The 12,239-nt window shown below is 32.5% G+C and overlaps 2 protein-coding genes and 1 long non-coding RNA gene across 52 annotated transcripts in view; 1 reads left to right on the top strand and 2 right to left on the bottom strand.

The window, feature by feature from the left end:
* LOC147842141 (uncharacterized) overlaps positions 1 to 12,239 on the top strand; it is a 1,078,568-nt gene that overhangs the window by 362,471 nt on the left and 703,858 nt on the right. The gene's annotated exons all lie outside the window — the stretch shown is intronic.
* nbeaa (neurobeachin a) overlaps positions 1 to 12,239 on the bottom strand; it is a 320,618-nt gene that overhangs the window by 252,285 nt on the left and 56,094 nt on the right.
* LOC141376428 (uncharacterized) lies at positions 1,148 to 2,231 on the bottom strand. The gene is made up of 2 exons (XR_015501368.1): positions 1,990 to 2,231; positions 1,148 to 1,926 (listed from the first exon to the last, which is right to left on the bottom strand). It is a non-coding gene; the product is annotated as an uncharacterized LOC141376428 (long non-coding RNA).

The raw sequence follows: 12,239 nt of genomic DNA, 5'->3' as shown, positions 1-12,239 counted from the left end.
AGCTGGTTCAGTGGTTGCTTAGCAACATAAAAAGCGCAGCACACTTCTTTTTTTATCTCATTAACAAAATAAAGGCAGTGTGGTGCGTCTTGCTTTCTTAGAACGAAAAACACATTCGCTGTGATCAGCCGCTCATTGGTTATCTACTAATTAGCTAATTAATATTTTCCAAGCTGCTTTTAAAAACAGCGCTAATAATTTTCCCTTATGTTTAACTAAATAATTAAATACAAATTTAAAATATAAACATAAACATTAGAATATAAACATAAATATTTTAATGAATCTAATGAGTCATGAGACCGTAGCATTAAAAGGAAACTACAGATGAACATGATCACCGTTACCCTGATGAAGGTAGTTCTTTGCCAAAACGAGTCCGTTTTTAAGGATTAGCCATGTGAAAAGGCTTTTTATAATTTTTTTTCCAAATTTTTCGGGTTCCTTGGACTTATTTTTGCTGTGTATTCTGATGAATGCCTTACCCAAAGAGCACAGACACATTATTCAAGCTACCTCTGAGCATTGTTTGTTTGATTTTGGATTTCTATTCAAACTTAAAACATATTGAACATTATTTGCATGCATGGTTCCTTAAACACCTTCAAAGGTAGCCAGCGACCTGTCAACACGTCTTGCAACTACAGTAACAATATTAACAATCAATGAATAATGAAAACCCAAAAACGCTGTGTTCAAAGCAGCTTCCCTAACAATGTAAGAGCCATAATGAGCACTCACTGGCTGTTTCATGCCTACAGGTGTGACAAAATTAATGAAGAACTGTCATTAGCAATGCAGCGGTGTGGGCTGCTAAAGTATGTCCCGATCAGCTCACCAAATTAGCAGAGAGCGTTCAAGCCTTTATGCAACAGTGCCTGTGTCAATACGCGCAGCTCTCAGGAAAAATGTGCCTGTAGAAATAGCGAGTCGTGTCGGACGCTAATGAGCGCTGCTAAGGGCTAACGAGAACGTGTGAGATGAAAACACCTACACGCTGGAACAAACACTACAAATCCTGCGCCTGGGGAAACACAACTGTACTGTTCTCTGCTGTTGAACATCTGAGAGCCAAACCGGCAACAATTACTTTCTAAAAATAACGAAACCTTCAAAACTGAAGGAGCTCACTTTCACACAAGGAGAAAAAGAGCAGCATCAATGGACTTTATGAAGTATAGAGCCATATATAAACAAAGACACACTTTTGTGACCAAGCGCGCAGGCACACACACAGAAAACAAGCTGAGGATGGTGTGACAGGAACTTGGCAATGATGAGAATGGAGTGGCAGAAGTTTGACAATGTTCCATCTGTGGTGATCCATCTGTGGAATTAAAGAGTCCATTACCACTTACTTACACACAAACTATACGTAGAGCAATGATAATTCTTCAAATCTCAGGAACAGTGTCTCATAAACAAACCTTTATTGCTAAATTTGGGGACAAATGTCAAAGTTTTTGCCCTTATATACTTTTTTACCACATTTACACTATATAAAAATATATAAGTTTCAATATTCTGCCTTTATATATTTTATTCCACCTTATTTACACTATATAACAATACAGAAGCGTAAATATTCTGCCTTTATATACTTTATTCCACCTTATTACCACTAAATAACAATACAGAAGCGTAAATATTCTGCCTTTATATACTTTATTCCACCTTATTTACACTATATAATAATACATAAGCTTAAATATTCTGCCTTTATATACTTTATTCCACCTTATTTACACTATATAATAATACATAAGCTTAAATATTCTGTCTTTATATACTTTATTCCACCTTATTTACACTATATAATAATATATAAGCTTAAATATTTTGCCTTTATATACTTCATTCCACCTTATTTACACTATATAATAATATATAAGCTTAAATATTCTGCCTTTATATACTTTTTTCCACCTTATTTATACTATATAACAATATATAATCTTAAATATTCTGCCTTTATATACTTTATTCCACCTTATTTACACTATATAATAATATATAAGCTTAAATATTCTGCCTTTATATAGTTTATTCCACCTTATTTACACTATATAATAATATATAAGCTTAAATATTCTGCTTTTATATACTTTATTCCACCTTATTTACACTATATAATAATATATAAGCTTAAATATTCTGCCTTTATATACTTTTTTCCACCTTATTTATACTATATAACAATACATAATCTTAAATATTCTGCCTTTATATACTTTATTCTACCTTATTTACACTATATAACAATACAGAAGCTTAAATATTCTGCCTTTATATAATTTATTCCACCTTATTTACACTATATAATAATATATAAGCTTAAATATTCTGCCTTTATGTACTTTATTCCACCTTAACCATAAACAAACCTTTACTGCTAAATTTGGTGACAAATGTCAAAGTTTCTGAAATAGAGGAAATCTAGAACATCGTCAGTCTAGAATGATGAATTATTTCACTTAAGAAGTATTGCAATATCATTTTTTTTCCAATATCGTGCAGCCATACTTCCACTTAAAAGCATACATGTGTCAAACCGGAAACGCAAGCTGGATGTGTGTTGGACCCATTGGCCTAGCTTTACATGGACAAAGGAAAATTAAGACGTGTTTACAACTATTTAAGACCTACAAGTCAAAATTTCAGTGAATTTAAGACCTTTAAGCCCTAAAATAATCTTTTTGAAATTTAAGACATTTTAAGATTACTCGGAAACCCTTATAAAACGCAATTTAAGGGTAATTTAATAAATCTTGCTAATTTCTGGATGGTGCTCTGATTTCCCCCAGAGTCTAAAGACATACGCTATAGGTGAATTGAATAAACTAAATTGGCCGTTGCGTATGTGTGTAAATGAGTGTGTATGGGTGTTTCCCAGTACTGGGTTGCAGCTGGAAGGGCATCCGCTGTTTAAAACATATGCTGGATAAGTTGGCTGTGGCGATCCCTGATGAATAATAATTTCCAGAAGGAGCTGCATCCCTTCTAGCAACAACCAGCATTGATACGCTGTAACGCAAAAGGCGAAACCTTGTTGCATTTTGGGTAACAGCCACTAGATGGCACTTTGATATCATTAATGGAATTCCGAAATACGAAAATGTCAAATGGACATGTCCAAATGGCTCGCCAAGTCAAATCTGTGTGTTTGACTGTATGAATAAACTAACATTAAAAAAACTGAAGTGCGCAGTGAGCTTTAGATTATTCTCAGCTCGACCACGTCCGCCTGGTAGAACCTGTTTTGTTTTCCAGTCGGATACACATGATCTGAATTCAAATAGCATCACGCGGTGTTTGTGGATGTGGCAGAGATGATGAGGTGCTTTTTTCAACAGTGCACTTTCTTTTTACATTAACAAAGGAGACGACAACTGTTCATCAGAGCAGCGCAGAGCCGACACTTCAAATGTCAGTGTGCAGCTGTGAAGCTCCAGTCTCAGCTGACTCATCTGCACTTTCTATACTGAGTAATACAACTCAGATCCATCAAATGCACATTACACATCCAACCATAACTGCCTAAGATGCTTCTGTTTTTAAATGACAAAAGAATATATACATGTACACACAGTTAAAGACAGTTAAATATTACTGTAAAAAGAATTCTTACACAGCTCTCTGGAGTACTTGATGTTGATTGGTCAGTTGCGACATTCCAAAGTATGTTATCAACTGCTGAAACTATTAACACAGGCTCATTTGGGTACTTTGAATCATCTTGATTGTCAATGAATACGTTTATTTCCAAAATACATTCTGTTTTTGACTGTTTGGCGTCATCTTTTGACTGAATAATATGTACGTTAGTGTTTGCTCCATTCAGCAGTGTTTATTTCTGTCAGCTTTGCTTTTAATTAAGGAATTAATAAACTATTATTGACCAGAACAATGTTTTGTGTCAAATTTTAACATTAGGCAGCAAGGTGACTCAGTGGTTAGCACTGTAGCCTCACAGTAAGAAAGTCGCTGGTTCGAGTTTTGGCTGGGCCAGTTGGCATTTCTGTGTGGAGTTTGCATGTTCTCCCTGTGTTCGCAAGGGTTTCCTTCAGGTATCTTATTTACACTATATAACAATACATAATCTCAAATATGCTGCCTTTATATAATTTATTCCAGTTTATTTACACTATATAACAATATATAAGCTTAAATATTCTGCCTTTATATACTCCACTTCTCATATCACAGGAGGGCTAGTCATTTATTTTGACTTTAATTCTGATTATTTACTAATTTATGGACTGAACTACTACTATTCACAATATTTTGTTCTACACATAATATTAAATTAGATAATTTATATAAATGCTAAATAATAACAAATAAATAACATTATCAATCAACATGAATAAACATTATTCATTATTTATAAACTTGTGTTTAAATCCATGGATTATACTCAAACAAAAATACAGAACTTGCTCAATTCGTCTCAAGACTTCAATGCAGCAGAAGAGAAAAAATATGTTTATTTCATTGTTTTTGCCATGCAACAGGTGTGTGATTATGTAAAGAGAAAAGCGAAATATAACAACTTGCACACTTCAGTGGTAATTACAATGCAGCAGCCTTTTCTAGCATTAACAGTGGGTATTAAGGAACTCTTAATAAAAAGGACTGCAGGAAGTGAAGTGAAATCCAAGGCACTTTTAAGCTCAAGTGGTTCTCAGACTCGCAGAGGCCTGTAAACAGAGCAGAAATGGCCAATGGCTGGAGCTCTAGAGAACAGGAGGAAAAGAGACACTTTTCTGGATCATTGAAATTACAACACCGGCATCAGTTCAGATGTAACTGGGGGAGTCTTTAAACTAGTGAAATAAAGAAAATAAAAATAAAAATCAAGGTCATTTTATTCTTAGCTTGCTGTGTCACACATGACCTACTGTACAGTGACCTCAGCTATAATAGTGGCATTTACTTTGCATGTTATTTAAAATGAAACTATTCAGAGGGAGTTCTGTGGCGTGGCATAAATATGAACAGAGTCATAGCTGGGCACTGCAGACAGCTGCCGACATGCGGCACCAGTGTGCGTACCCTGATTTAAACCTGTTTACATTTTTAAAATGCATGGTGCTGTATGGCATGGTTCATCTGGTGTGCAACCCCCTTTACGATGGTCTTCCTGCAGAATGTTACAACCCTTTTTGCATCCTTGTTGGAGCTCACACTGATAGAGATCGAAGATTTATGTAAATTTGAGGTCACCCTTTATATTAAGTGGCCTTAACTACTATGTACTTGCATCAAAAAATAAATACAATGTACTTACTGTGTTCATAATGTATTTGAGAACACTTGTGGTGCTCTTGAATTGGGATAGGGGTTGGGTTATGGACAGGTTTGGTGGTGTGGGTAGGTTTAAGGGTGGGTTAAGGTGTAAGGGATGGTCAGCAGTGTATTTACAAATGTAGTTACAGAAGTTAATTACAGATGTAATTACATACTGGTATTTAATCAAGCACAAGTACACAGTAAATACATGTATTTACACAATAAGTACATTGTAACAAACTATTAATTCCTGTGTAAGTATATATTAGTTAAGTTAAGTACATATTAGTTAAGGACACTTAATATAAAGGGACCAAATTTGGCAAGCTAAACGCATTCTGTACTGTACAAGAGACACAGATATGGATTGACAATGGTCTACAGCCAATCAGGACGCACTGTAAAAGTAAAAAAAAGCATATCAAATCGCAGGTAGGTATTTTGAAAAAACCTGTAACCACTGACATCCACAGTACACTCTCAGAAATAAAGATACGTGAGCTGTCACTGGGGTGGTACCTATACAAAGCGTAAAAATTTTAACCTTAAAGGTTCATATTAAACCCTCAAGGTTACATATTAGTACCTAAAACGTACAAAAGTTTTCCTCTTAAAATGTTAAGGCACTAATATATACTTTTGAGGTACCAATATGGACCCTTTAAGTACAAATGTGTACCTTTTGAAAAAGTACCACCCTCAGTGACAGCTTGCGTACTTTTATTTCTGAGTGTAGGCAAAACAAATACTATGGAAGTCAATGCTTAAGGCTGATTTATACTTCTGCGTCAAACACCGGCGCATGCTACGTGGCTGACGCATAGCCCTTCACCGTGGCCGTCGCCGTCACTGTTGTGCACCTCTTAAAAAATGTAACTACACGTCGCAACAACAAGTAGCGCAAGCTCTATGATTGGTCGGCTTGGTATCGCTGACGAGTCGGGGCGGGACAGAGAGCCGCGCGAATGGCGCGAACCCAATGTAGCAATTGTTTACAAGTGTCCCAAATGGAGTCCCGTGAAGGAGCTCCGGATGGAAAGTTTTGTTTTGTGTTTACCTCATAGTAAAGTTGCTGCACGTCTGCCGGTTGCTGCCTCAAAATGAGCGAGTTTAAGCCACTTGTACATCCCGGAAGTGTTCAGGAAAAGCAAAAAAGCAGCGAAGAAACTCGACACAGAGGAACTAGCGTTTCGGAAGTGTTAATACAGACCAACAGAGACAGCGCGCAAAAGTATAAGTGCACAGCCACGCGCGTTGCATGCGCTGTGGGTTACGCCGGTCACTTGACACAGAAGTATAAATCAGCCTTTACAGATTTCCAACTTTTTTCAAAACATCTTCTTTCATGTTCAACAGAAGAAAGAAAATGGTTGAAATGCGTATCCCTTTTGCAGAATCATTCTGGTGACATCTGAGATTTATTTTATGCCTTCTGAAAAGAGGTTTAACATATCTTTAATAAATCTGGATTTCTTTTCACCGCTTTCTTTGCTCATATTTACCAAGGAGACAATATGGAGGACACTCCACATAAACACACATATTAGCATTACAGGCCTGACCCGGAGATGCAGGTAATGTTTGTATGAGTGAACGCTTAGTGAATGACGGCAGGAGGTCATCTCTGGGTTTCTATGGAAACAGAGGAGGGGGGGGGGTCTTGCTATTAAAAGCAGAAGCGCAGGTACATTAGCTCAAATGAGTCAAGAGCTCTGTAATGCTGCTTCCTGTCATCTCAAAGGGAGGCCTTTTTAGGTCATAGCAAATAACACATCAAAACAATTTCATACAGGAAATGCGTGGATAATTTGAAGGACAAAAACAATGGGGAAACTGCTTCTGTATAGATGATCATTAAAATGCTGCTAAAGACGCACACATTTTGTTATCATCACAACAAATGGATTATTATTACCTTTATATTACTTACATAATGTTATTAACATTTTATTATGCATTGTTATTTTATTTGACATATACCCCTAACATGTAAATACCTTATATTCACATGTAAATGTAAATAAATGTTAATTAAAAATGCTATTAAAATGAAATGTAAATTATGATCGGACAACAGGAGCAGTGACAAATATTTTTAAATATTTGCATTTAATATCTACAGTATTATGTAACATTTGTTATATTATTTTACATTTCATACAATATACTACAATAAATATATTAATCTTTTTTTAAAGTTAGCATTTATGTTTTATGATATAATAGAATACCAAGTTTTGGAAAAAAAGCGAGTATATGAATATAAAGTAACAATAACAATATAATTTTGATGTTTATTATATTACAATACATTATAATAATATATATTACTATTTCAAGATTTAGATCTACACTACCTGATAAAGGTCTTGTCGCCTATCCAAGTTTTAGGATCAACAAATAATAACTTCTAGTTGATCATTTGGTATCAGAAGTGGCTTATATGAAAGACAAAGGCCTCTAGATTACTCAAATTTACCAAAATAAAATATGATCATGCCTTGATTATTAATTATTTAATTAGGACAGTAAGGTCTGACTTTGCTTAGACAAAAATCTTGTCACTTAACAGAAATAATGTACAGTATAGAATATAAAGTGATGCTGCATTGGAAACATAATTAATATTGTGTATGACCATGTGCTTGGAGGACTGCATCTATACATCTCTGACTCAAATAACTTAAAGTCATCTGGAATGGCAAAGAAAGTGTTCTTGCAGGACTCCCAGAGTTCATCAAGACTCTTTGGATTCATCTTCAATGCCTCCTCCTCCATCTTACCCCAGACATGCTCAATAATATTTAAATTTGGTGACTGGGCTGGTCAATCCCGCAGCACCTTGACCTTCTTTGCTTTCAGGAACTTTGATGTGGAGGCTGAAGTATCAGGAGCGCTATCCTGCTGAAGAATGTGCCCTCTCCTGCGGTTTGCGATGTAATGCGCAGCACAAATGTCTTGATTTTTCCTTCAACAAACTTGACTGACTTCTGTAAGATTCTTGGGTCCATGTGGACATCAGACAATAACCTTTTTCAAAGTATAAAACCGTCAAAATTTTCTGTAATAGTGTTCCTAGGGTATGTCTATGATTTTTTTTTTTTATTAACTTTTTTTTTAGTTCTTTTGGGCAACAGTATCTCCAGCAGAAAATATATCTAAAGATGGCGTTTTACATTGTAAAAAAAAAAAAAAAGTTTTTAAAATGACAGCAAAAGTCAATGATTAATTTGAGTTATTTTGCCGACACGTTTACTGTTCCAAAATATTTTAAATGTCTCTTAAAATAAAATATATTGTGACTAAAAGGGCAAAAACTTTTTGTTTTTTACTCAGACATTAAAAAAAAAAAAAAAAAAAAAAAATATATATATATATATATATATATATATATATATACATACATATATATATATACATACATATATATATATATATATATATATATATATATATATATATATATACATATATATATATATATATATATATATATATATATATATATATATATATATATATATATATATATATATATATATATATATATATATATACATACATATATATATATATATATATATATATATATATATACATACATATATATATATATATATATATATATATATATACATACATACATACATACATATATATATATATATATATATATATACATACATACATACATACATACATATATATATATATATATATATATATATACATACATACATACATACATACATACATATATATATATATATATATATATATATATATATATATATATATATATATATATATATATATATATATATATATACATACATACATATATATATATATATATATATATATATATATATATATATATATATATATATATATATATATATATATATATATATATATATATATACATATACAGTTGAAGTCAGAATTATTAGCCCTACTGAATTATTAGCGCCCCTGTTTATTTTTTTTCCCAATTTCTGTTTAAGGGATGGAAGATTGTTTCAGCACATTTCTAAGCATAATAGTTTTAAAAACCTATTTCCTATAACTGATTTATTTTATCTTTGCCATGATGACAGTAAATAATATTTTACTTGATATCTTTTAAGACACTTCTGTACAGCTTAAAGTGACATTTAAAGGCTTAACTAGGTTAATAAGGTGAACTAGGCAGGTTAGGATAATTAGGCAAGTTATTCTATAACGATGGTTTGTTCTGTAGACTATCGAAAAAAAAAATTAGCTTAAAGGGGCTAATAATTTTGTCCCAAAAATAGTTTTTAAAAAAATCAAAACTGCTTTTATTCTAGCTAAAATAAAACAAATAAGACTTTTTCTAGAAGAAAAAATATTATCAGACATTCTGTGAAAATTTCCTTGCTCTGTTAAACATCATTTGGGAAATATTTAAAAAAGAAAAAGAAAATCAAAAGGGGGCTAATAATTCTGACTTCAACTGTATATATATTTTTTTAAATGTCTGAGTAAAAAACAAAAACTTTTTTCCCTTTTAGTCACAAAATATTTTATTTTAAGAAACATTTAAAATATTTTGTATATACATATATACATACATACATACACACACACACATACATATATATATATTAGAGTTGTAATCACAATACCGTGAAACCTTGATATTTTTATCCAAGGTTATCATACCGTCAGAATCTTATACCGGCCCATATGGGTTTCAGTAGGTCTTCTGCAGTATTTGTAATGATTGGGATACAGTTCAACAGATTAGAAGTTATTATTTGTTGCTCTTACAACTGCAGTTAAGATAAACATAATAATATAAATAACAAGATAAATATAATTGATTATATATAATTGATATTATATTATAATGAATGATATTGCATTAATGCTATGAATCAAATATGAACAAAGGAATTTACAACTTTTTTTGCCATTTATGATTTATAATATGATAAGAGACCAAGCTATAGAAAAGAAGAGGATGAATAAATATACATTTTATATGTTTATTGTATTATAATTCAGACAAACAGTTGCTGAAAGACACCAGCACAGAGGTCACAGGGGACACAGCGATACTCGTCTGATAAACGACCACGTTTCTCTCCGCGCTTTTGCAGGATTCTCGCCCGGAGGGATGCATTACTCTAACAAGAAGCAAATATACCAATAAGAACTGAAAAATTGCCACAGTTGGATGCAGCTGACAGGACAAGCAATCATCTCTCAACACCTCAAAGTCACGAAATCCTCACCGGCACACCAGCAATTACCACACATTCAGACAGTCTCTCCTTGATGCTTACAGCAGACAAAGCCATCAAGGAAAATCAATCTGTGCAGTATCTGCCTTTATTCAACCTCCCATGATGCTTTGCAAGAATTATAGAAGTAACTTGTGCAATGTTAAAAAAAAGGAGTACATTGGGCTGTCAAAATTCTCCTGAATATCAGGGGTTCCTCTAACATTATATTAGGGCCGTCCAATTTAAAGTTATTAGTAAAATTATTAAATGTTATTATCGATAGGCTTATATCCCCAGATCACAACAGAAAACATCTAAGGATCCTTTCCTACAGAACATGTACCATTAATGCATTAGTTGGCTAGCTGCTAAGTTTCAGTTTAGTTTACACCATTCTGGAATTAGGTAATATGCAGACAGTCTGAGTAATCATTCTTTGTTGGTATTATGGAGCAGATGATCTGAGATGTGCTACCTTTATGTACCTTTTTTTCCATTATGATATTGTTAAGACTTCCCAAATAGAAAAACAGTCAAATAGTCAAGATTTTTTCAATATTGTGCAGCCCTAGTGCAAACTAAACTGACACTATAATTCTAAAGCACAATTATAGTGAGAATACAGAGCAAACAAACGCTCAGATTTCCATGCATAGACATTTGATAAACAAATGCAAAGTAATTATATTTCCAAAATAAGACTAGTGCAGACTACTAGAATGCATTTAAATATAATCTATATATATATATATATATATATATATATATATATATATATATATATATATATATATATATATATATATATATATATATGCTTAGTTTCATAATGAAAGCTCTAAAATTGTATGCTGTAGACCTACAAAGCTAATTGATTGAACAAATAAATAAATCATATTTGATAAATAGATTTACCATGATTTTTCTAATGCTGTTGTTGAAGACATTAACAAAGTTTATATATATATATATATATATATATATATATATATATATATATATATATATATATATATATATATATTAATTACTGCCAATTAATGTATCACAAATTATGTGGTAGACTTTATATGGTTAGGTGTTTCCTTCATATTAATAAGAGAAATCAATGGTTCTTGGTTAAGATGTGTAAATTTGAGTTTATTTTCACAGTGTGTGTGTGTATGTGTGTGTGTGTGTGTGTGTATGTGTGTGTGTGTGTGTGTGTGTGTGTGTGTGTGTATGTGTGTGTGTGTGTGTGTGTGTGTGTGTGTGGACTATCCAGTCACAAAACGCGCCGAAAAGCCCTACATGACTCTAATAGTTCAATTGTGTTTAAATGTCTGTAATGCACTTTAATAATGCGACTAAAATTGGGATACTCCACCCGTTTTAATTCGATTTCTCTTTAGTTCGATTATGACCTTAATCTAATTAATCAAAAATCGCTGTTTACACGGTCGACTCTTAAACAGAGTATTGTCTCATTCGCATTAAAATCGAATTATTGGTGTCCATGTAAACATAGTCAGTGTTTCCTTCATATTAATTAGTGTAACAATAGTTCTTGACTGAGATGTGTAAATTTGAGTTTATTTTCACAGGAACCATAAGAAATACCACAAATGTTGCTGCAAAGTTTGAAAGAGAGAGGGGAAAAAATTTATTAACAAAAGAAGTAAAATCAGTACAGTTGGGTCACAAGAAATGAGAAGT

This window comes from Danio rerio, chromosome 10 (assembly GCF_052040795.2).
Source record: "Danio rerio strain M-AB ecotype USA chromosome 10, GRCz13ab, whole genome shotgun sequence".
Lineage (NCBI taxonomy): Eukaryota > Metazoa > Chordata > Actinopteri > Cypriniformes > Danionidae > Danio > Danio rerio.
The sequence above is the reverse complement of the archived record's forward strand: the minus strand, read 5'-3'. Positions and strand labels throughout refer to the sequence as shown.